General features: G+C 36.0%; 1 protein-coding gene and 1 non-coding gene across 2 annotated transcripts in view; both read left to right on the plus strand.

Annotated features, from left to right (window-relative positions):
• GALNT2 (polypeptide N-acetylgalactosaminyltransferase 2) overlaps positions 1 to 26456 on the plus strand; it is a 392856-nt gene that overhangs the window by 64569 nt on the left and 301831 nt on the right. The window lies entirely within an intron of this gene.
• Positions 12694 to 12800, plus strand: LOC141515625 (U6 spliceosomal RNA). Its single transcript, XR_012476387.1, has one exon. It is a non-coding gene; the product is annotated as a U6 spliceosomal RNA (small nuclear RNA).

The raw sequence follows: 26456 nt of genomic DNA on the forward strand, positions 1-26456 counted from the left end.
ACAATGAATTGGGTTGAGAATTGAACAGGAGGAGAACAGGATATATTACCTTGGATATGAAATGAGAAAATAGGATTCATTGGAAAAGATTTTGATGATGGGGAAAGATTGAAAGCAAAAGGAGAAAGGGATGTAAGATGAGATGGATAAATAGTGTCCTGGAATCAATGAACATGACCTTGGTCAGACTTTGGGACATAGTAAATCAAAGAAACACCTGGTGTCATGAAAAGTTGGACACAACTAAACAAACAGAAAACAACACTTACTGATATAGTCCTATACTTTTTTTAAATGAATGAATGATTGAAAAGCACTAATTAAGTGCTTATTGAATGCCAGGCAACATTCTACATGGTAGGAATACAAAGATAAACAAACAAAACTGTTTCTGTTTTCAAAGAGCTTAGATTTTAATAGGAAAATGCCATACATACATATATTTAGAGTGATAAGTTGTATGGAAAGAACAAGGTGGTACAGAATCGCAGAGCATGGAAATGTTCAGAATGTGGCATGCTGGGTAGAGAAGCCCAAGTTCTGGAAAAAGAAAGAAGACAAAAAGACTAGAACTGTAATATTCTTCATCTTATTGTATAATTATAAGTAATGGAATATTTTTCATTTTCAAAGAACTGTATTAGAAAATCACTCAAAGAGTAATTCATGGTGGGCATGATCAGGATACCATGCATTGTAAATAAGGAATTATGCAGAAATAGTGTAAAGAATGTCACCAGTGAAATGTATGGGTGAACAAAAAAATGTAACAAGAGCATATAACAAGACGGGAGGTTGGGGGAGACAACATACTTGCTCCACTGGTAACCATGTTCTGTCACCTGTGGAAAATTTATTGGAAGACCTAGACAAGAAGGGACCAGAATGTGTAAGGATGTGTTTATTGTTGGAGGAAAGATTCACATTAATGAAATTATAGTTCCATTAAAAAAAAAAGTTCCATTGATATCCCTTATTCATTAAAGTTATTGGAGTTTATCTGATCCAGTTCACTATTTCAAAAAAATTTTTTATATGATCTGACACTCTTCCTGATGATTTTCAGTTTAGCTTTAGGGCACCTGTTTTAATTGCCCCAACTAGGAGCTTGTTGTAATAATATAAAATTTTAGGACAGCCCTGAGTCCTCATTCTCTTTTACCTATAGCCTCAATTGCCATGAGCCTTTCAGCTTCCACCCTTTTGTTGGTTCCATCTCTTGATACAGGACTGCCAATCTTGTCTAGAATGCCTTAGGCATGCCAATGTTGTATGATGTGCAGTGGGACATTTATTGGCATCCAAAATTCAACACAGATCTTTTGGAGGCAGAGTGAGTTTCTGTGCCAAGACAAAGTATTCCATCATACTAGGCACCATAGGACTTGAATTGTCCAAACCCCAGTCACCATTTCTGGCTTTGTCCTTGGTGACCTATTTCCAGAGTCAGGACATGTTTTATTGTTGTTTTTTTAAAATAGAAAATACCCACCACTCATTGCATAGAAGATTTCAAGAGAAGAATCAAAGTATGTGAATATGCCTCCTGCTTCTGAAGAAGGCAGCAGCCTTCTTTTCTGGAGAATCAGGGGAGTTGAGAGATGGAAGGGATCTTAGAGAGTGTTTTTCCAAACCTCTCATTTCACAGTTGAGGAAGAGAGAGACAGATTTTATACATATATATAATATATATATACATATATATATATATATATATAGAGAGAGAGAGAGAGAGAGAGAGAGACAGACAGACAGACAGACAGAGACAGAGAGGAGAGAGACAGAGAGAAAGAGAAAGACAGAAAGAGACAGAAAGAGACAAAGAGAGACAGACAGAAAAGGCAGAGGCAGAGAGAGAAAATAGAATGAGACAAAACAACAAAGACAAAGACAGGAGAAAAGAGACAGAGAAACAGAGAGAAAGAAAAAAGACAAAGGCTAAAAAACAGATAGAAAGACAGATATGTATATATGTATGCTTATATACATATGTATATGTGTGTAAGTATGGCTATTGTTGTTGTTTGTCATTTTTTCTCAAAGAGGATCATGACATCAAGAAGGTGATGTCATGACTTGCAAGTGAATTAAATTTAAGTGAGGAAGGGCTATGCAGAGTAGCCAGTCTCACTTTGTCCTCTGGAGTCATCTGGTTCCAGTGACCAAATAAGGATCAGGGCAATGGAGATGTGCTACCTAGCTGTCCCTGGATACAATGGGAGATCTTGACATTTTTTTAGCAAAGGTCTTTGACAGATCTAAGTTTTATTGAGATAATGCTCATTCAGTTATCTAAGCCAAGTAAGAAAGAAATAATAAAACAAAGTATAGCCTCTTTTACCAAGACCAAAAAAAAAATCAATCAGGGAGAAGAAGACTTTCAGGGTTTCTGGCCAAAAGACATATGCACAGTCACATGCAATACTTATATGCTATACACATTAGTTGGATTGACAGTTAATCCGCACCTTGCCTCTCCTTCAAAGCTTCCTGCAGCAAGACTTACCCAAAGACATATGTACATATCACAAAGGTGAATATACCATATGTCCTCATGTATAACACACTCTCATGTATAAAATGCACCTTGATTTTGGGGCCTGAAATTTGAAAAAACATGTATTACATAAAGTTATTGAAGTCAAGTTTTATTCATCATCAGATTCATACAACTCCTCATCACTGTTAAAATTCCCATCCATTAGCCCATCCTTATCTGTTTTTGGTGATGAATCACTGTCTTAGGAGAGGCTCTGTCTGCTCTCCTGTCTATGCTCTGCTCTGGGGTTGACCACAAACACTCCCTGGGCAAGTCTAGTACATGAATGCATGCTTAGTCTATTCCATTTCATGAACCTGAAGCACCAATTGTATCCTCCCTGGAAATTAGTCACTTCTTTTTCATCAGCAATTCTTCTTGCCTCATGTTGAACCATCTTTGGGGGCACAGGAATTCCAATGGGCCTTTGCTTTTCAATCCATCTCCTCAGTTCCCTCTCTAACTCAGGCCATTTTGCTGACTTGCCTCTCATGGCCTTCTTTTGTGGTGGCATTTTCAGTAGGGTTTCTTCTTCCCAGAGCCAGTCTCAGTTTGTTTTCTCAGTTGGAGGATCAAACTGATGTTCAGCAGCACAATTTCCATTCACTTTTTGCAAACTAGTTTGTTTTGAACTAGAATTCAGCACTGTATGAAAAATTTTCTGAGACATTTCTAGGCAGAATGTGGCAAGACAAAACCTAATATACTGGTAACAAATGCAAAACAATGAGAGTAGAGACAAGGTAAAAAGGAAATATAAGTTAAAAAAACTACAACCACTGTATAAGACACTCCCAGTTTTTAAGATCCCAATTTTTTTTTTAAAAGGGTGCATCTGGAGCGGCTAGGTGGCATAGTAGATAAAGCACCGGCCCTGAAGTCAGGAGTACCTGGGTTCAAATCCAGTCTCAGACACTTAATAATTACCTAGCTGTGTTGGCTTTGGGCAAACCACTTAACCCCATTTGACTTACAAAAACCTAACAAACAAAAAAAGGGTGCATCTTATACATGGGGAAATACAGTACATAGCACAAGTAATACTGAAAATTGTTCTCAGCCCCATTGAATTTTCCCTCTGAGTAGCATGGCTATCAGAATGTCCCACCCTCAATGTCTGTTCTCTGATACAAAGCACCTATCTTTGTCAGATCTCATCCTCTTCAGAACCTTGATATCAGTGAAATCATCTGTTGCAAAGAAAACCATCCCCCTTTACCATTTTTATTTTTATTTTCTGTTTTAATCAATTTCTTGGTAACATTTAATCAAAAACATTTATGAATAACTTACTTTGTAACTTTCTTAGCTCTATGTTTATAAATTCACTATGTATATATTCATAGTCATATTTTTATATAAATCTGAAAGGGGAAGACAGTATTCCTTAAATCTCTGTTTCCCTCAGGTTCCTCATCTGTAAAATGGGAATAATAAAAGCATCTACTTCCCAGGGTTGTTGTAAAGATGAAATGAGATAATATTTGTAGAGAGGTTGTTTTTTTAATTTAGTACAGTCCAAAGGCCTGGCCTATTTGGAAGAAATTTTTTTTCTAAAAAACAAATATGGCATATTTGGAGAGATGGGCACCCTTGTTCATGTGAATAAATATTTTTTTATCATGCCAACCATTTCCCCTGACATCTACCCTCCAAAAACCAATGCATATTGACACCTTATCTGTAGCATAATTTTAGAGAGCTGTTTGGAGAACCAAAAGGTTAAGTAACTTGTTCATAGTCAGGCAGCATATGTCAGAAGAGAACTTGAATCCAGGTCTTTCTGATTACCAGGAAATCTCTTCAGGTTAGGCATAAAAATTGTCAAGAGCCAAGGTGTGCTAAAGAAATGTGATTATTCAGCCAGGTCCGCAGTGGCCTCTTCTTTGAACTCAGAATGACCATACTTCAAATCTCAGTTAACATTAAGGATAAATGTTTGATCCTACACAGTTCAGTTTGTATGTCTAAGCATCCTTCCTCTTTTGTCTTAAAATAGGCTTGGATAAAATGACCTCAGGGGTTTCTTCCAACCTCAAATCTGTGATCATAGTTATGATCAGAGAAAAAAACAGCTATTATTAGATGTGAATTAGGGTAAGGAGAAAAAAACTTTTGAGGAGACAGGGGAAGGAGGAGTGGGAGGGAGATTATCAAAAAGGGAGGAGGAGAGAGAGAGAAACAAAATAGAGAAACAAAGGGAGACAGTCATAGAGAAACTGAGACAGAGAGCCACATACAGACAAAAAGAGTCACAGGCACAAACAGAAATGTGTTTGTTTAAAGAAATGTCTTGCTAACTTTCCCTTCCTTCAAATGTAACTTCGCCCAGGATAGAGAAGAAGCTGTTTGTCTTTTTTACCCACCGTTTCTTCAAAGACAGATAAAATGCTCCTATCCAATTCTAACATCTTCTCCATGACACCCAGAATCTCACAAATGCAAATTCTAATGAAAGCAAACCTTCCTTCATCTTCTTCTTTCTTCTTCTTCCTTCTTCTTCCTTCTTTTTGGCACAATTTGAACCCAGATCCCCCTGACTCCAGGACTCTGTCCATCATGCCACCTCCTATCCCAATATTTCTCAAAACATTTTTACTTGGGTCTTCTTTCACCCATCACCTTCTTTCTATTTGAAATCATAATATCTTTAGAGTGTAAAATCCTTGAGGGAAAATATGGTCATTTTCCATCTTTTTATGCCCACTATTTGCCACTGTACTGACATCTTTTTTGTTTGGTTTTGTTTTTAGGGCTAAAGACCAAATCTGGACCTAGTTTGGGAAATTGCTTATTTGAAAACTCTACTTATGCAGATAAGCAATTTGAGTTATAGCCTTAGAGAATTATCTGAGGCCCAGAGTTTTGCAATGACTTGCCTAGAGGCATCGTACTAATCTATTTCAAAGGCAGAACTTAAATCCAAGTCTTCCTAACAACAAGGCTGGCCCTCTTTATCATGCTTCCTCTCTACTCTTTTCCATATTCCTTGAATATAGTAGACTCATAAAAATGAGTACTAAAGTGACAACTTTAGATTATTGGGACAGCTAGGTGATGCAATGGATAGAGCATTGGGCTTGGAGTCAGGAAGACTCATCTTCAGTTCAAATCCTGCCTCAAAAACTTACAAGCTGTGAAACCCTGAGTAACCCTGTTTGCCTCAGTTTCCTCATCTGTAAAATGAGCTGGAAAAGGAAAAAACAAGCCACTTTAGAATCCTGAAAAAGGGGATCACAAAGAGTCAGACATGACTAAAATGACTCAACAACAAAATACATCAACTTGAATGGAGTTTATTTTGTTTAATCTTGTTGGCAAGTTACAATGACCATTTTTGCTGGATGATTTCTCCATAGACTTTGAGAATATATTCTCATATTGAACATATGACTCTTTAGTCATTCCTGGAGCCTCTTGAGCCCTTAACTCAGATATACCATTTGGAGTTTCCTAAGTCAACATTGTCAGTCAATTTATTCCTTTTCATGAATACCTAACAATTATAATAATAACAATACTCTCAAGTCCATGCTGTTGATCTGTTCTCTGAATTCATTCTTCCATCTCCATCACTGGTTTCCTCCCATCAGGGAACAATTATTAGGCACTTTGAAAGTACTACTTATTCTGGTAAACATGTTTTTTTCTTATTTGTGCATTATGCAAAGGATGGAAATCCTGTATTTCCACCGTGAGTTGATTGCTTCACCTGATTAAGTTTAAAATTAAATTTAGCAACTAGTCAGAGGGAACACCAAATTAAATTGATGAACTGATTGGTGAATACATTGAGGATGCCTAGATTTTGATGAAAAAGGATGGTTTCTAAAGGAGCAATTTCCTCTGTTTCTTACCTATACATAATAATATTGCTAGCACTTATATAAAGTTTACTATGTGCAGTTCTTTACAATTATTGCCTTATTTGATCCTCACAGCAATGTGTTAAGTGCTTTACAATCATTAGCTCTTTTGAGCTCATGACAATCCTGGAAGATAAGTGCTACAATAAACCCTATTTTACATATGAGGAAAGTGAGGCAAACAGAGAATAAGTGACATGTCTAGGGTTACACAGCTAGGAAATGTCTGAGGGAGAATCTGAGCTGAGGACTTCCTGACTTTAAACCTGGTACTTTAGCCACTGCATCACCTAGCTGCCACAGATACCCTTTTACTTCGAGTTGCCCTAAAAATAAACAGGCCAAGGACTGAAGTGATTCCATAGTTGATGAGAAGACCCTTGGCTGAAAGCATGTTTCATCATCATGTCTACCAAATGCCTAGAATATCACCATCATTTCTTTAGCCTAAGCCAAGTATTCTTTACTTTTTTTTCGCATCATCCGCTCCTTGACAGTTTGATGAAGCCTAAAGATCACTTCTCAAAATAATGGTTTTAAATGTATAAAATAAAACACAGAATTAAAAAGGAAACAAATTATATTGAAATAGTTTTTTGTTAAGACATGTTAAGACTTACTGCCTAAGCTATTGATTCTGGTAAAAAAAAATGCAAATACCCCTGAGAACAACTTAACTTGTAGCTAATCATTTTGGTCTTAATTTGAATGAGTTTCAGATCCTCCCTAAGAGCAAAAACAAGTTTCGACAAAGGAAAGGGTGAGAAAGCTTAGAATTACAGAATCATAGGATTTAGAGCTCAAGGAGACCTCAGACATCCCCTAGTCCAAAATGAGGCAAATAAGAAAACTGAGGCAGAAATGTTAGTGTTTTCCTTAAGGTCACATGGTAGTAAGCAGAAGAAGCATGATCCCAATTCAGTTCTTCTTACTCCAAATTCAGTGTTCTTCTCACTAGACCACACCCTAACTAACTGATAAAGATGAGGAGAGGGAACTACTGAATAAGAAAAGAAGGATGTAGAAAAGGAAAATGAGGGAAAATTGAAACAAATGAACAAAAGATTCTACTTTTAAAGTTTTCCTAGGGTTAGACCTGATGAGATAATGATGATGATGATGATGATGATGATGATGATGATGATGATGATTACTATTGCTTATATATTGCTTTAAGATTCCCAGAATATTTTACATAGATTATGATTTCATTTGATTCTCAATAACTGTGAGATTGATGCTATCCTCACTTTACAGAAGAGACTGAGCCTGAAGAATGTCAAGTGATTTGTCCAGGGTCTGTCCCATAGCTTGTGTTAGGGTACGGTTTGAACTCAAGAGTTCCTAAAACCAAATCCAGGACCCAAAGGAAATATTTTTTAATAAATATTTTATTTGTTTTCCAATTATATACAATACTAGTTTCTACCTATCATTTTTATAAGGATTTGAATTTTACAATTTCCCCCCATTCTCCCTTCCTTCCCCTACCCCCCCCACAGAAGGCAGTCTGATAATCTTTACATTGTTTCCATGCTATACATTGATCAAAATTGAATGTGTTGAGAAAAAAAAATCATATCCTTGAGGAAAAAATAAAAATATTAGAGTTAGTAAACTTATGTAGTATATAAGACAACTTTTTTTTAAATTGAAGGTAATAGTTTTTGATCTTTGTTTAAACTCCACAATTCTTTCTCTGGATACAGATGGTATTCTCTATCACAGATATCCTAAATGAGCAAGTCTTTTAAGATTGATCACCATCTGCTTGTTGCTCTTCGGGTATACACTGTCCTGGTTCTGTTCATCTTGCTAAGCATCAGTTCATGCAGGTCTTTCCAGGCTTCTCTGAAAGCTCATCCCTCCTGGTTTCTGTTAGAACAATAGTGTTCCATAATGTACATATACCACAATCTGTTCAGCCATTCTCCAATTGATTCAAAGGAAATCATTCAAATCACTTGAATCACTCAATTGAAAGGAAATATGTAAATAGGAAAAATCAACAAACATGAAAGTACTCTATCTACTACATTACCTAGTACCACTTTTGAAAGTCACAAGGTCCTTTTTTATACATTATTATTTCTTTTGATTCTCACAATTACTAGGAGTTAGGCAGTATAGACAGTATTATACCCATTCTATTGGTCATGAAACTGAAGATCAGAGTAGTTAAGTGACTTGTCCAAGGTCAGATGGCTGGGATATATTGAAACCTGGACTCACCTTGAGGACACAGTAGGTCCATTTCCCATAAACTTGGCTTACACTTCAGGGAAAAACTTATTCTCCAGGATAAGCAAATAAGTTGAAATCTCACATCCCTAAAGAATGACTCTGGTGTGTATGATCTACTATACCTTTTCAACTCACCCTTACTTGCCTCTTCCCTCTGATAGACCTGGAGGGTCTATCCTTTGTTGTTGTTAATTTGTTTCAGTTGAGTCCAATTATTTGTGATCCCATTTGGGGGTTTTCTTGTCAAAGATATTGAAGTGATTGGTCATTTGCTTCTTCAGCTCATTTTTATAGATAAGGAACCCAAGCAAAGTTAAGTGACTTGCCCAGGGTCACACAGGTACCAGTTATCTGAGGCCAGATTTGAACTTGGAAAGATGAGTCTGCCTGACTCTAGGTCTCACATTTTATCCACTGAGCTACCTAGCTTCCTTACAACTCCATTCTCCAACTGCTCTGTTCAGCTTCCACTCTACATAATATGAATGGTGCTGGGTAACCCCTTCTCCCATTTCAGCTTCCTTTTGCACGTTGTTTTCTCTCATTAGATTGTAGGCTCCTGGAGGATAGGAATGGTCTTTTCCTTATTTGTATCTCCAGTGCTTGATACAATGCCTGGGACCTACCTAAGTAAATGCTTCATTAATGTTTATTGAATTGAATTGTATCCCCTTGAAAGTCTACATTTCTTTCCACCAGAATAATGGTACAATCATGCATGTTTTCCAATTTTCAGAACAAATCATTTCAGTAGGCTTTAGTTTTAGCTTAATGGTACCTTAAGCCAGATTTGCCCCAAAGCTATTTCACTTATCCCTATCTCTCTCTCTGATGGCTTTTCTTCTTTTTTTTTTTCCAAAATGAGCACATTTATTATTTAAACATTGATCATGCTATTTAAATCTCACAGCTGGAAAAGGTCTCCCATTTATAAAAGCAGGGTTTTTATGGAAAGATTTTATTTATTTTGAGTTTTACAATTTTCCCCCATTCTTGCTTCCTTCCCCCCACTCCCCACAGAAGGCAGTCTGTTAGTCTTTACATTGTTTCTATGGTATACATTGATCTAAGCTGAATGTGATGAGAGAGGAATCATATCCTAAAACAAGAAAAGTAAAATATAAGAGATAGCAAAAGTACATAATAAGATAATGGGTTTTTTTTCCCTAAATTGAAGGTAGTAGTCTTTGATCTTTGTTCAAACTCCACAATTCTTTCTCTGGATACAGATGGTACTCTCCATTGCAGATAGCCCCAAAATTATCAGTGATTGTTGCACTGATGGAATGAGCAAGTTCATCAAGGTTGATCATCAACCCCATGTTGCTGTTAGGGTGTATAATGTTTTTCTGATTCTGCTCATCTTACTCAGCATCAGTTCATGCAAATCCTTCCAGGCTTCCCTGAATTCCCATCTGTCCTGGTTGCTAATAGAACAATAGTGTTCCATCATATATCTATATCTATATAATCTATATCTATATCTATATCATCTATATCTATATCTAATCCATATCTATATCTATATGTATCTATATCATATATATATCACAGTTTGTTAAGCCACTCCCCAATTGAAGGACATTCACTTAATTTCCAATTCTTTGCCACCACAAACAGGGCTTTTATGAATATTTTTGTACAAGTGATATTTTTACCCTTTTTTATCTTCTCTTCAGGGTATAGGCCCAGTAGTGGTATTGCTGGATCAAAGGGTATGCACATTTTTGTTGCCCTTTGGGTGTAATTCCAAATTGCTCTCCAGAAAGGTTGTATGAGTTCACAATGGCTTTTCTTTCAAATGCAATTTAAACCAAAGATAAGTTTAGTCCATGTTCACAAATTCTTCCTTTGTCAGTCCCCTCATGCAACTGTGCCTCTGCCTGCCTCTCTAAAAAACCTGTTTCTTATAAAATTATCCAAAAACTTCATGTCCCATTACTTTATTATAGCTCACCCCTTTCCCTGTTAGCTTTAATTACCTTCCAGAATAGGAGGCAGAGAGGAAAAAGATGTGTTGCCTGCTTTACTGACTGTCAGAAGAGATCTGATTACTCTGTAAAATTAACAGAAAATCCTCAGAGAATTGTTGAGGTTATCTACAACCTTCTTTTTTGATAAATGAGGAATTGAAAGAGATTAAGAGATTTGTCCCAATTATTTAGCTGCAAACACAGGACACAAATCCCAGGTCTTCTGATTCCCTCCTCATCTAGGGATCTTTACTCCATCAAACTTTGGCTACTCCCAGTGCCCTCCTATGAAATACCAAAATTCCCGCCTGACAAGTACAATTCTCAGACAGGAGTTCTTATCACAAACTCCTTTGGTAATCTGGCAAAGCCTTTGGACCTCTTCTTAGAACAGTTTTTAAATACATGGAAATTCAAAATATAATGGATTAGAAAGCAAACCAATTATATTGAAATAGCTATAAATGTTTAAAAACCAAGTTTATAAACCTTAGGTTAAGAATCCTTCTAAGGTGCTCATTAAAGAGTGTGTGCTTTTTTGTTTTAGTTTTAATATTGCATCATAACAAGTCTGAAATATAATTTATGAGGATCTCTCATTCAATTTTAAATATCAGTGACTTAGGGATGGAAAGGAAGGATGGCCATTGAAGAGTCTGCATCAGTGAGAAAAAAAAATCAATTAATCAATAAACATTAATTAATTTTCTACTATGTATCAAGCACTGTGGAAGGCACTGGAGATTCAAATTCAAAGAATAAAATAAGTCCTGTTTCAAGGAATTTGCATCCTAATAGAAAGAAAGCAAATATTTTTTATATATTTACACATTCACACAAGTTTACACACACACAAACACAAACACTTGATGGGGTGGTCCCTCAGAGAGCAGCTGACCACAATAGTCAGTGGCTTCTAACATTGCAATATCTGAGCCTCCATCAGTATATTTCCTATTACTGATTAGTCAAACTCCATTAACTTTCCAAAAGAGGATTTATTGAGAAGGCATAACAAAAACATTTGGTACAAAGCATTCTCACTAAACTAGGGAAGCACTTCTTCCTTGAACACACAAAATCCCGGGGAAAGTGGACTCATTTTTAAAGTACAATAGTAATAAGGTATACATTTAAGGAGAACATGTGACCAGTCTTAGTCTTTGAAATCTTTTTCTGCCTTTTTGGAGTCCTAATGATGTTATTCTTAGGGAGAGCTCGCTGGGGGATGTGTTGAACTAGATCTAACTAGTCCACTATGCTTCTGCTGATGCTTTCGCCCCTGCTTCTGCTCAGGTGCTAGAGAAGAGGTAGTTACCAGTTGCCACTCACCTGTTGCTCTGACTTCTTGCTGAGCTTGGCGGGTATCGGGCTAGGCCACTCAGGCAATGTCTTGCAAACTCTTGCAAACTTGCAATGCCCACAATTTCTCCTTGTGCATGCCTTTCATCTCCTATGAACTCAGCTGCTACTTCTGATGATTGGTGGGGTCTCTGGATCTCTCATACTCACCATGACATATGTGTTCTTCCTTCTCAGAATTCTCATTCACTCCAAATCAGAAAAGAATAAGCACAAAAGAACCAAAACTATTGTGCTGTGCTGGGTGAAGGAGATAGAGTCAGCCATCTCCCTTCTATCCAGAAACTCAAAGTAGTCCTTCTCACTCAAATCATCCAAGGAAAAGACTGGGAAAAGGATAGATTATGTCTTTTGTACATTTTTTCCCTTTTTCTAAACCTTTATTTAAAATTAAACAGCATCTTTAAGTAAGAAAAATTTCTCCCTTTTCTCCCATCTCTTCTCTCATTTAGATTTAAAAAAACCAGAAATATTTGTATCAATTGTGTAAAGCAAATTCCAACATTATCCATGTTCATGACCAAATAGATAGAGCTGGAGGGGGAGGGGAGGAGGAAGGGGAAGGGGAGAGAAAGTGGGGGAGAAAGGGAAGGGAGGGGGAGAGGGGACTGGGAGAGGGGGAGGGAGAGATTGAAATTTGGAAAATATAGCTTCAAGAATATCCTGTTCTATTAGAAGTTAAAACTTTTATTTTAGAAATTATGCCTTCGTGCTCGCTTTGGCAGCACATATACTAAAATTGGAACGATACAGAGAAGATTAGCATGGTCCCTGCGCAAGGATGATACACAAATTCGTGAAGCGTTCCATATTTTTTTTTTATATAAGAAAAGTGCCTTAGTGTATGTTGCAGCCTGTGGCCTCAATAAAGAGCAGCAGGTGCTGCTGACCATCAAAAAAAAAAAAAGAAATTATGCCTTCAAAACCTTTATCTCCATCTCTAGCTCTATGTCTTAGGCTATATCCTGAGTCCATCATCTCTCTGTCAGGAGATGGGTAGCATGTTTCATCAAAAAAAGTCCTCTGGAATCATGGTTGGTCATTGCATCATAGATTATAATTTTAGTATACACAACCAGTTGCAGTTCATCAGTTCCTGATTCACTGTTCCTTCTGATTTTATAGCCGATTATAAGGTTGGGTTTTTTTTGTTTGCTTATTTTTGGTTTTAGTCATCATATAGTATGAAGCCTGCCAGAAACTTTTATGGTCATATGGACTAAAACCAGGCAAGAAATATCTATATGTGCTCTGTATAAGATACTGGGAAGGGTGAAATTTACAAGTAATTGAGATGGCATTCTACATATCTCTCAACCCCATTATACATGTTTTCTCTTATAAATATAAATAGAAAAAATAGAAGGTAACTGATTGATTAAATAGGATAAAATATGATAATTTTTTGGTATTTGTGTCTAATAAATGTGATAAAATGTGATAAAGAGGTCAGATGGGAGAAATGTGATGGAGAAAAGAATGGTGAGACAAATTATTGTATATGAAATGGAAAAGTATATGATTAAATAATTTCCTTAAGAAGCATACAGTCTAGTAGGGAGATAAGACATATAGACAGTAACTATAACTGGATATATAAATGCATAAGTTGTTTGAGTTAGCAGCTTATTACTGACCATGGAATGGGCAAAATCAGTGAATACTACATGGAAGAGGTAGCCTTTTAATTGGACTTTAAAGAATAAGCAGAATTTCCTGAGCAGATGAGGGAAGGAGAGGCTATTCCAGAAACAGGAAACAGAATGAGAAAATGCTCACAAGCAGAGAAACATAAAACATGTAGGGGAATATTGAGTTGTGTTGCAATTATGAGGAGGAGCAGCATGAGATGAGTCTGTCAAGGCTAGTTACAGATAGAGGATGCAGAAGAATGTCAGGTTAATTCATGGGGAAATTCAAGGCCTTAATTCAGTAAGTAATAGGGAGTCATTAAAGGATTTTAAATAAAGAAGTATATGAATAGATCTATACTGAGGAAGATTTTTTTTTTAGGGGTTTTTGTTTTTGGCAAGGCAAGCGGGGTTTAAGTGGCTTGCCTAAGGCCACACAGCTAGGTAATTATTAAGTGTCTGAGACCGGATTTGAACCCAGGTACTCCTGACTCCAGGCCCGGTGCTTTATCCACTATGCCACCTAGCCGCCCCTTATACTGAGGAAGATTACTCTGGCAGCAATATGAAAGATAGTTTGAAGGTGATAAAGAATAGAGAGATGAAAACTGTCTGTTAAAATGGTCCAGAAGAGTGGAAATGAGGCACTCTACTGGGATGGTGTCAGTAATGTCAGAGAGAAATAGGACAGATGTATATGAGAACTGGTGTGGGAAGAGAGCCAGCAGGCCTTGAAGACTACTTAGAGTTAGAAATATTCAAAGATATCACAAGGTTTTAAACATGGGAACAGGTAGAGTAGGCATGTCCAGTCTTTTAGCTCTTCTGGGCAAGATCACTCAACAAAAACGCTCAAGGTCCACACACAGAATTCATGAATATAATGCAACCCATACCACCAAAGAACACAACAACAAATGTGACATTCACAGATCACTTCTGTACATTGTACAGGATGGATGACAGAGGAGAACCTATAATTTGGAAAATCAATTAGGAGTTTATTTTAATGATCTAGGTAAGATCTAACAAGAATGTGAACCACATATAATGAGAGAGAGAGGTATATGATAAGCCATGTGACATATCCAGCAGGCTCTGAGATGGAATCAGTCTGGGGAATGCAAAGAATAATCCATGGTTCTCTCTGATGGATACAGTCCTTATGGAGCTAGCCCCATCAAGATGGGAAATCTTCTTGGATTATAATGATAAATTGGTCCAGGGGATAAAGCCAATATTGCTCACCTTATTCTATCTTATAACTTCCTGTTTACAAAATCTAGGTGAGACAGAACTTTAACAATAACAGTAATAATAATAATAATAATAATAATAATAATAATAATAATAATAATAATAATAATATCTATAGTTAATGATTACATAGTACTTTTTGGAGGGATGATTGGAAAGTATTCTTTATTATAAGTCCTTCAGAGTTGTCTTGGGTCACAGCACTGCTGAGAAAAACTAAGTCATTAACAGTTGATCATCCTACAATATTTCTGATACTTTGTCGACAGTACATTTCCCATTGCATCTGCTTTTGTAAGTCCAGTTTTTCTGAGAGTATCCTGTTTATCATTTCCTATGAGAGTAGCAGTCCAACACAATCATATAATACAACTTGTTCATCCACTCCTGAGGATTATTCCCTCAACTTCCAACTCCTTGCCACCAGAAAAGAGATGCTACAAATATCCTTATGCATATAGATCCTTTTCTATCCTGTTTTTCTATATAACAATTTACGATTTGCAAAATGCCTTTACAAATATCTCATTTTGCCCTTATAACAATTCTGGAGGTGCTATTATTATTCTCAATTCACAGATAAGGAAACTAAGGCAGACAGAGGTTAAAAAGTTGAACACAAATGAATGACAACGTAATAATAGTAGTACTCATCGCTCAAGGTTGTTTTGAGGACAAAAATGATATTTGTAGAATATTTCACAAACCTTGAAACATTGTAAAACAGTAGTTATTATTATTATTATTATTATTACCCTAGTTACTGACAGTATTGTTGTAAGAAAGTATTTGTGGCCAAATACCTAATAAGTGATAGTTATTATTATTAATTATCATCTTCCATTTCTGGGAGTTGTTTGGAATTTGTTTCTTATAAGATTAATTAATTGCTATAGGCAACAAGCACTGTAGAATTCCAGATTCTAACAACTCATGAATGGCCATGCTAGCCAAGAAAACCAAGTAGCAACATTATAATTCCTAGCACATGTGGGTCCCTCTACTAAAGAACTGTATTTCTCAAAGAGATTTTAATTGCTTCTGATTGAAAATAAGAAGAAATATAAGTTGGTAAAGGCAAAGCAATATTTATTTAAAATGAAATCGTAAGCTTTGCTTAAGATATTAAACATAGAATCTTAGCCAGAATATTTCATAGACTGGCCAAGAAAATACTATGCTTCTATGGACCCTTCTAACCTAAAGTCAGAGAGACACAGAACATTAATAATAGCTTTTAGTTATATACTTCCCCAAGGTTTACAAAACATTTTATAACCATGAACTCATTTGATGCTATAAACAGTCATGTGATTTAAATCATGCAAGTATTATTATTCCCATTTTACAGATGAAGAAATTAACTTAATTCAATTTAAGAGGACAGTCACTTGTCCTAGGTCAAGTGACTAGTAAGTGGCGGTTGTAGGACTCAAACCCAGGCTTCTGAATATGAATTCACATTTGGGACTCTTGACATGCAGCCAATCTTATAAACCTTTAGAGATCATATAAAAGACAATGGAAGAAAGAGTGAAATTGGACAGTGATATGAATCATCACTGAAGAAGATATGAATTCAAGTTTTGCCTCTAAAACCTCCTGGCTGTGAGACCATGTGAAAACCCCATAACCTCTCAAGGGTAGAAGGCAACTCTCTCTAATTATCAATAATTCATCTCTATCAGTGAAAGTGGTTTTCATATCACAATTTTCTCACACTAAGGAATTCATAGGTCTGAAAAAATTAAAAAACAAAAAACAATAAATAGGATTGATGGTACTTTATAAGTGTTTTCTGGAATCATATTATCTTAAGATAGCAGGTCTTAAATTTGTTTTTGTTCTGACTTAAAAAAAAACAACAACCTTTTGCTGAATGGTCATGGTTGTCATAGAGGTGTTTTAAGATCCCAAAACATACACCAGAGCTTTTCATGATGGCAAGAAACTTCTTCCTTCCAACACATTTTTTAAAAAATGGAATAAGTGATATTCATTCTGCTACTGTGAAAATGAGAAAGATACAAGCTTTATCCTCATGACTTTCTCTCTGTTTCAGAAATCTAATATCATGGCATGAAGAAACATCAAATTTTTGAAGTTTGTGCTTAAGAAACCTGGAAGAAGGGTTAGTATTTTGTGAACACTGTGGTGACCATTCAGTCCATTTTGCTGTAGGCTATGATTTCATTTTCTTAAATTCATGGTGACATGTTACTTTTGAATCTGTAAAGGTAGGGGGCATATTTTTCTTGGGTTAAAACCACAACCTATAAACAGGGACTCAGCAACAAGGATTGGCCTGGTTCCTTGAAAACACTAAGTGGTAGGTGGTTGCTTCATACTCACTGACTCATAGCTGAGAAGATTTAGCTTCATCTTTAAGAAATGATGGAGCAGATAGAATAATCTGGTGATCACTGAGTTTAAGAAGAAAATTTCAAGTAGAATTTGACTTTATCGCCTCTGACACTACAATAGGAAGTAAAACATTTATCTGTTATTCTAATGCTTATTCCCAAGAAAAATTTTATTGGATAGTAATGCCTAATCTTTTTAGACTTACAAAATAAATATAAGTCTGATTTTGCTACACAACTTTTTTTCTCCTTCTTTCTCCTCCTTCCTTCCTTCTCCTTCTTTCTCCATCTTTCTCCTCCTCCTCCTCCTTCTTTCTTCTCCTCCTCCCTGTCTTTCTGTATGTTTCTCTCTCTCTCCTCTCTCTTTCCCATCCCTCTCTTTTCTCTTTTCCTCTTTCTCATCCTCTCATACACTTAAGTATGTCTCTCTGTCTCTTTTTGTCTTTTCTCTTTGTCTGTTTGTCTATTTCCTACAAGCTATTGATCCAAGTAAAAAGTATGAAACTTCTCTGCTTACCTATCTATAAAATCAAGGCTTTGGATTAAATGACCCCTAAGGTTTCTTCTAGCTTCCTCCAACTGATTTATGGTGTATCTGTAAGTGAATTAAAATTGACTTCCTTAGAAATTGTTTTTCAGTCAATCAATCTATCATCAATCAACCAAAAAGCACTTATTAAGAACTTGCTACAGTGTTCAGCATATTTCTTGACATCTCTTGAGAGAAATGGAAACATTTTAGGGCAGGAATTGAGATCCATAGCTCTCCAGAAGGTTCCTGAATAGATTTTATGTAATCTGTGAACTTGCATGAGAAAAAAAATACAACTTTTTTCCCCACTAATCTATAATCAAAATTGAACATTTCCTTCACTTATTTAAAAACATTATTCTGAGATGTTCATAAGCTTCACCAGACTGACAAAGTAGTACATGATACACTCAAAAAAGGCTAAACCTTCCTGTGCTAGGTGCAAAATAGAATCAAGGTTATAGGATACGTGTTTACAACTGATACATATGTATTCATGTTCTCAGCTCTAAGAGAAAAGGAAGATGCATGAAAAATAGTCTTCCATAACTTCAGTGCTATGAGGAAGTCCTATTTATACCCAATCCCTTTCACTAAACTCCCCCTCAATTAAGCCAGTTTTAGAGAAATTCAGATTCTCAGATACTTATTAATTATGTGACATGATCAAATCATTCTACTTGTTAATCTTAGTTTCTCTATTTGTAAAATGATGATGACAATAAAATCTCCTTGGTGGGTGTAAATATGAAATAAAATAACGTGTAAAAGTACTTTGTAAATCTTAAAAGTGCTATGAAATATTAGCCATTATGCAAATTTAATTCTCCCAAATTACATTAATTTCCTTGAAAATCTCTCTGAATTACATAGCTGTGTGGCCTTGGGCAAGCCACTTAACCCCATTTGCCTTGCAAAAACCTAAAAAAAAAAAATCTCTCTGTGCTACAGACAAATCTAGTTGCTGAACCACACAGTAGAATTTCAATCCAGGGGTCAGGGAATTTGGGAGTGATGAGAAGGTTGGGAAAGAGAGTAAACTGGGGAGATTTCTTAAGTGTCCTCACCAAATCCGGTCTCAGACACTTAATAATTACCTAGCTGTGTGGCCTTGGTCAAGCCACTTAACCCCATTTGCCTTGCAAAAACCTAAAAAAAAAGTGTCCTCACCTTCCCCTCCCATCTTATCTCTGAGTAGAAAGTCTTTTCCCTCCATGGACTCCTAACCTGGAGGAGAAAAAGAGAGTCCATCATCTCAGAGTAGAAATTCTCATTTTCTAATTCTCCCTGTTTTGTATCCACTTTCTCTAGGCTCAATGGTTTGGGTCAATGGGTCAAAGCCAGAAGTTACAGTACACATTTGCCTGATGGTGTGCTAGGATTATGTGGCCATGGGACATGAACCCAACTATATAGGAATTCAATTCATGACAATAGTCACCTTAGTATCTTGTTATAACCCGTTGAGTTTTCTGAGACTTGGTGGAATTGTTTGCTACATATCTGGCCATTAAACCCAGATGGCTCCACAGGAGAAGGTGAGGTTAGTAACTCTGCACAGCCCTCCCTCATTTAAAACCAGTTCACTTGCATGCCTTGGAATCATTTCCCTGATGTCACAGTCTTTTTTAAGAATGAAGGGTATACCACAACAGAAACAATAACAACCATATTGACCACTGTATGAAAACCTTTTTTCTTTGCCCTGCCTCAACTTAACCTAACAGGAACATCATAAAGAAGTGCCCATAAAATGCTTGGTCTTGTGCCCTGCTTTGAGCTGTGGGTAAACCTTTGGCAGTGGTTTTTCCAGGGTGTTAAGTAAAACTGAGCTGAATTTTTAAGTAATAGCTTTTTTTAAACACCTCCTAAACTATCCTAGCAGTTGTTTCCAAATGAAAAAGAAAAACCAGTTTTGATCAGCCAGGGCCTTATGATGCAGGGACCAGGCTTCTTTTTCTTCTACTACTGCTGCCTATGATATTGGGTATTTCACTGCAAAATCTTATAAGGTAGACAGAAGAAAATGAAGAAAAAGTGAGATCATGAAATTCATATCAGATAATTATGATATTTGTGAATAGTTCTCCATTTTATTTTTATCAATAGGGGTATGGAATATGATGGAACCAAGAGGAGGAAATAGACAATACTTACTAAAATGAGGATTGGGTATTATTTGTAATCAAGAACTTTGCATTTATAGTCAACAGACTTGAATTTGAATCTCAACTTTCTTACTTACAATTTGTATGACTGACCCTGGTTATAGTCTACAGACCTGGATTTGAATTCCAACTCTCTTACTTACAGTTTGTATGACTGACCCTGGACAAGCTGTACGATCAGTGGTTCATCAGGCAATTTGAGTATATCCTTCTTCCTATAGAGACTGGACATAATCCCTTGTTTAGGGGCATCTAGGAGATGTAGTGGATGGAGCTTGGAATCAGGAAGGCTTATAAGTTAAAATCCAGCCTTAAACACTTAGTAGCTATGTAAGCCTGGGCAAATCATTTAACCCTGTTTGCCTCAATTCCTCATCTGTAAAAAAGAGCTGGAAAAGGAAATAGTAAACTACCAAGATAATCCTAAATGGAGATCACAAAAAAAAAAATCAGGCAATACTGAAATGACTGAACAATAAACCTTGTTTAGCAAAATAGATCAGTCCTTACTGTTATCAATGATTGTGGAAGAATATGAGATAACTAGAATATTAGGGTGAAGTAGAACAAACTTTTTTCAGAGAAACCATCAGTCTTTCCAACTGACAGGTAACTCTCCATTTAGAAGACAAATTAGCATATAACAGAATGAGTTTGATCCTAGGGAGAGGGAAGTCTATGCTAGGATAGTCTCTCTCCCCTAAAAACTGGTTAGGGTCACATTAGAGCAGAAACACATGGAAGTTGTATATGCTCAATCATAATAACTAGAAACTTAAGAATGGACTTTTCCACTCCAAAACATTCAGTAGCTGGGGTGAAGTGACAGATTTCCTGTATCAAAGTACACAGCAATAATAGGTATGTATAGGTTTACTCATATGTATCATAAATGATTCTCTTGCACCCAAATCTCCTGTGTAGCAAAGGAAAATTTTAAAGTAACAATCTTCCTAGAAAAACTTAGATTAACTACCTTGAGGAAAAGCTTAAATTGTTAAAGACCCTGAAAACTGTATTTCTTTCTAGCTCTGGAAGAGAGATGTAGGATCTAGCAGATGATTCTTCTCTTCCTGAGCTAGGAACACATAGTTTTCCTCTCTGCAAAGTAGCCAGTTCAAGTCTTGACAGAAGATTTGTTTTATTGATTTCCTAAGCAACAGGATCCCAGAATCTAACCATTTAAGCATAGAAAGATTTCCTGGGCAGTTTCAGTCAGTCTAACTCTTAAAAATCCTCCTCTTACAAACCAGCCTCTGCTCTATTGCTAAGAATTAACAGAAAAGCCCTAAGGAGTAATACTACCTCTGAGATCTCTGGTCATATTTCATGTCCAGCTTCCAAAACCATTATTATCTGGAGAAGCAACCCTTGTGGAGGTGCCAAATGTCAACTGCTTCTTCAAGTGTGACTTCTCTCAGTTAAGGGGGGAAAAATGGGTCAAAGTCCTTGGTATTGTCAATTGATTTAAAATTGAAATAGTCATCCTTTTATCAGAGGAAAACAATAAAAAAGGCTGTATTATTATCTGTTGTACCTTAAAGACCATGTTGTCATTTTATCACATACACATCACTGAAACCTCTTATATGTGTTGTCCCCTATTAGAATGTAAACTCCTTAAGAGCAGGGACAATCTGTTTTTTTTATTTATATGCATAGCACTTAGCATAGTGCTTACATATTTGTTATTGTTGCTATTGTTTATTCATTTTCAATCATGCCCAACTTTTCAATCATGACCACTTTTTGGAATTTTATTTGCAAAGCTACTAGGGTAGTTTGCCATTTTTTTCTTCAGTTCATTTTTCATATGAGGAGACTGAGTCAAACAGGGTTAAATAATTTGCCCAGCATCATTTAGCTAGTGTCTAAGGCAGGATTCAAACTCCTAACTCCAGATCTTGCACTCCATCTACTGCATTACCTATCTGTCTGCTTTATACATACTAAGCACTTAATAAATGATTTTTCATTCATTCATTTCTAATCACTTCTGTATCCTGTCCTATAAGTCCTTTGCATCCTCTGCATTCTTTACATTTTCTTTGAGGTGAATACTTTCTGGGTATTTGTGTCCCATACCTAAATAGAATGTATTATCAGTATCATTTATACTAATGTTTGGGAACTCCCAAACTTGGAATTGCTCAAAAGGCAATTTGTTTGTGTTCTGTAGGTAAGGTTTATATCCATACTGTTCAAGGAAAAGGATATGTTCAAATTGATTCTGGGATTTCCTGATCATGCCCCACTCCACTCCTCTGATACATGACTCCTTTGAAACTCAGTCTCTTCATCTTCAAAATGAGTAGGTTAGACTAGGTGATGTCTGACCAATTGCCCCAGTTAATTAAGAGTTGGCGGTTTATGTACAAGGTCTCCTCTGTTCAGTGTGAGGAAGTTGCACCTGGTTCTTGTGCAAGCAGGTCAGTTGAATTAATAACAAAAAACAAAAAACAAAAAACAAGGAGGGAAAACTCTTGCTGATTGTATTTCTGAGTTTCAACCCAGATTGTACTCAGAAATGATTGATCTCCTTCTTTGTTTAACATGCAACATTTGATACTCAGACATTTTCATTCTCCAACCACTCCTAATAATGTTGCTCTTGAAATATGCTAATAATTTCCTTTGAATTAACTGCCCTACTCATTTCAAAATGACATGCCTTCTCTTTCAGTCCTTTTGCTGAGCTTTTCTTTTTGATTAAAGGTAGGCTTTATTAAAACACACACACACACACACACACACACACACACACACACACACACAGACACATTTTCTCTCCACTTGCAAAAAGACTATTGAGGGGAGGAATAATAGATTTTAAAATGATTAAATCCACTCCCTTGCAATTGTTGAGCCTCTTACACAGCTGATCCAGAAGAAGAGTTCAATCTAATATTAAGCCCATATTTCTCTGAACAACCACACAGAGATTCTAAAAAAATTTTTTTAAGGGGAGCAAATGTTTCTAGGACTGTACATATTGATGCTCCATGGAGAGGATGCAAAAGGAGTATGAGAGTTGGTGACAGCTTTGGTGACAGAATGAAAAACCAAAGGGGCTACAGTAGGAAAAAAAGGCCAGAATTGTTAATGATCTTCATAACCAATGTTTTTGAACAGAGTCATTTATTAGACAAGAGGAGGGAAGGGAGGGAATAAGTTTTTTTAATTTTTGTTTATTTATTATTTTATTTTATTATTTATTAAGTTAGGTGGCACAGTTGACAGAATGCTGGGTCTGGAGTCAGGAAGACTTATCTCCCTGATTCAAATTGGGCCTCAGTCACACAACCTGTATGACTCTGGACAAGTCAATTATTCTGGTTTGCCTTAGTTTTCTCATCTGCAAAATGAGCTGGAGAAGCAAATGGCAAAACCACTCTACATCTGTGTCATGAAAAGTTCAAATGGGGTCATGAAATGATTGAAAAATGACTGAACAGCAGTTACCCACTATGTGCCAGTCACTAGTCTTAAGCACTTTGAAAATATTTCATTTGATCCTCTCTATAAGGTAGGTGTTATTTCAATTACAAGATGAGGAAACTAAGGCAAACCAAGGCTAAATGACTTACCCAGAGTCATACAATCATTAAGTGTCTGAGTCTACATTTGAACTTAGTTCTTCCTGACTCCCAGACACTGTGCTCTTTCCACTGTTGTTCAGTTATGTCCAACTCTTTTTGACCTCATTTGGGATATTCTTGGCAAAGATTTGTTTGACAAAGTGGTTTGTTATTTGGTAAATGGGGTTAGGTGTCTTGCCTAAGGTCACATAGCTAGTAAGTATCAGAGATTGGATTTAAGCTCAGGTCTTCCTGACTCCAGATCCAGTACTCTACCCACTGAGCTATTGACTGCCTCAATTATTTTTTCCCCTCATTGGAATAGCTGTCTACTCTCAAGCAGAAAATCAAGACATCTTACCATAATAAAATCAAGACATTTTAATATAATAAAATAATCTTTACTATAATAAAATTAAAAAAGGTTTTGGGCAGAGGTCAATATATCTTAAGACAAAGAAATTAAGAAAGCAGTATCTCTATTTATTCATTCAATAAATATTGGCTGAAAGTTTGTCCACTTTTTGTCAAAAAGATGTTAATTTTTTTTAAGGCAATGGCGTTAAGTGAATTGCCAAGGTCACATAGCCAGGCAACTATTAAGTGTCTGAGACCAGATTTGACCTCAGGCTTTCCTGACTCCAGAGCCAGTGCTCTATCCACTGTGCCACCTAGCTGCCCCTGTCCACTTTTTGTAGTAGCAAGAAGCAGGAAGCAAAGTGGATGTCTATTAGTCAGGGCAAGTTGCAGTATGTGAATTTAATCAAATATTATAATGCTCAAAGAAATAGAAGAATTCAGGGAAACATGAGAAAACTTATATGAATTATGTTACTGAATGAAAAATACAGGACCACCAGAAAAACAATATAAACATTGATTACAAAAATGGAAGTTTAAAAAGCATTAAAATAAAGCTGAACATTGTGCAATTAAAATGACCAATTTATGACCCAGAAAAGAGATGAAGAAGGGTAACTTTCATTTTCCTTGGAGAGGTGGTGTACTATCAGTGCAGAATATTTTATTCACAGTCAGATGTTGTATTAATATGTTGGTTGACTTTTTAGTGTGTTGTTACCAAGGAAAATTCATAGCAGGATGGGGTGGAGAGATATAAATGACAATTACTGTGATTAAAAAACAAAAGGGATCACTCAGTATTAATTAATATTTTAAAAAGAGGATACTAATCTATTTGGAAAGTGCTGAACAAACTGTGACTCATAAATGTAATGGACTATAATGGCACAGTGATGGATGACAAAAATGAAAAATTCAGAGAAGCTTGTGAAGATTTGTATAAATTGATTCAGTGAAATATCAGAATCCAGAAAAATTTTCCCAGAGTTTACAATAATATAAATTACTATACCAATAATTAAGTGATTATTTTAAAAATTACATAATGACCATAATAGGCAATTGGACTGTGATTAGCAATAACTAATTTTTACTGTTGAGAACAGATGATAGAAATATTCTCCACTCTCTGGGTAAAAATGTGAGGGTCTGTAGGAACAGAATGTTATATTTATTATGAGATACATTATTTTGTCACTTATTTTGGCTTCAGTATCTTACCTTGTAACAAGAAATGTCAATTATAGTGGAAAGATGATACCTGGGAACAAGTGTGGTATAGAAAACAAAAGAGAAAACTATCTTAAGAGAAAAAAAATCTTAACTGAGCCCGTCATGTGAGCAAGCCACTTTTTTTGTTTAAGTCATTAATAATCAAAATGAAAGTGTTTAATTTGAATAACCTTTGTCTTCTTTGTGGATTTAATGATAAAAAAGTTGCACTCTTTAATCTTCTATATCATTAGGAAACTATAGAATTTAATAAAACTTTAACAACTTACACTGCAGGAAAATCAAAACAAAAAAATGTATATAAAAAAATGTAGCCTACCAATCAACAAGCATTTATTAAGTACTTGCTATGTGGGTACTGGGCACACAAATCTAAAAGTAATTTATTTCTTACTTTTAAGGTACTTTGCAGTTATTGAGAGGATAGAATATGGTCATAGTTAAGTAAAACTAGATAAACTGCAAAATAAATATTACATGATTGAGTGTGGGGCACTAACAATTGAAGGTACCAGAAAAGATCTTTTGAAGAAGGAAGGACTTGAGTTGAACTTTGAAGACAGCTAAGAATAGCAAGGGGTAGGAAAGTGAGAAAAGGGGAAGAGAACTCTAGACTGGGGAGACATCCATACTCATAGCTTGGAAGAAGCAAAGTAGAGAGTACCAGGAAACAGAAAATAGGGCAATTAATTTGCAACCCTTATCAACCTGCAAGATAGATCTGATAGTGAATATCAAGCTGGAGGAGTTCAGATTTTGTCCTGGAAGTCAATGAAAATTACTGAACAGGGGGAGACACATGATCAGTTTTCTGCTTTAATAATACCAATATGGGGGCAGCTTGGTGTGCAATGAATAGAACACTGGCCCTGGAGTCAGGAGGTCCTGAGTTCAAATGTGCCCTCAGACACTTAATAATTACCTAGCTGTGTGACCTTGGGCAAGTCACTTAATCCCATTGCCTTACCAAAAAAAAAAAAGAATACCAGTATGGCAGGTTGAGGGAGGATCATCATTATTTTATCAGTGCCTCTAGTTTCTTGAGAAATTTCAACAAACCTATTTATCATCAGTGCTAAACATTTTTTGAAACATAAATACATTTTGTTTTATTATATCATCATCTAAGATTATAGAGAAGAAAAATGTCTATTAGTCTAAAATGACCACTTCTATTTTCTTTACCAAAGATGCTTTGACAAAACTTGTTTTCTTAAAAGGCAATAAAACAACAATATAATCATATCACATCATTTCTGCACTTTAAAAGTAGGTCATATTTTAAGTGACAACATAAGTTTCTCTTTACCTAGGAATCTAAAAATAAGAACACTGGACTAGGTAATC

The sequence above is a fragment of the Macrotis lagotis genome, chromosome 2, assembly GCF_037893015.1.
Source record: "Macrotis lagotis isolate mMagLag1 chromosome 2, bilby.v1.9.chrom.fasta, whole genome shotgun sequence".
NCBI classification, from domain to species: domain Eukaryota; kingdom Metazoa; phylum Chordata; class Mammalia; order Peramelemorphia; family Peramelidae; genus Macrotis; species Macrotis lagotis.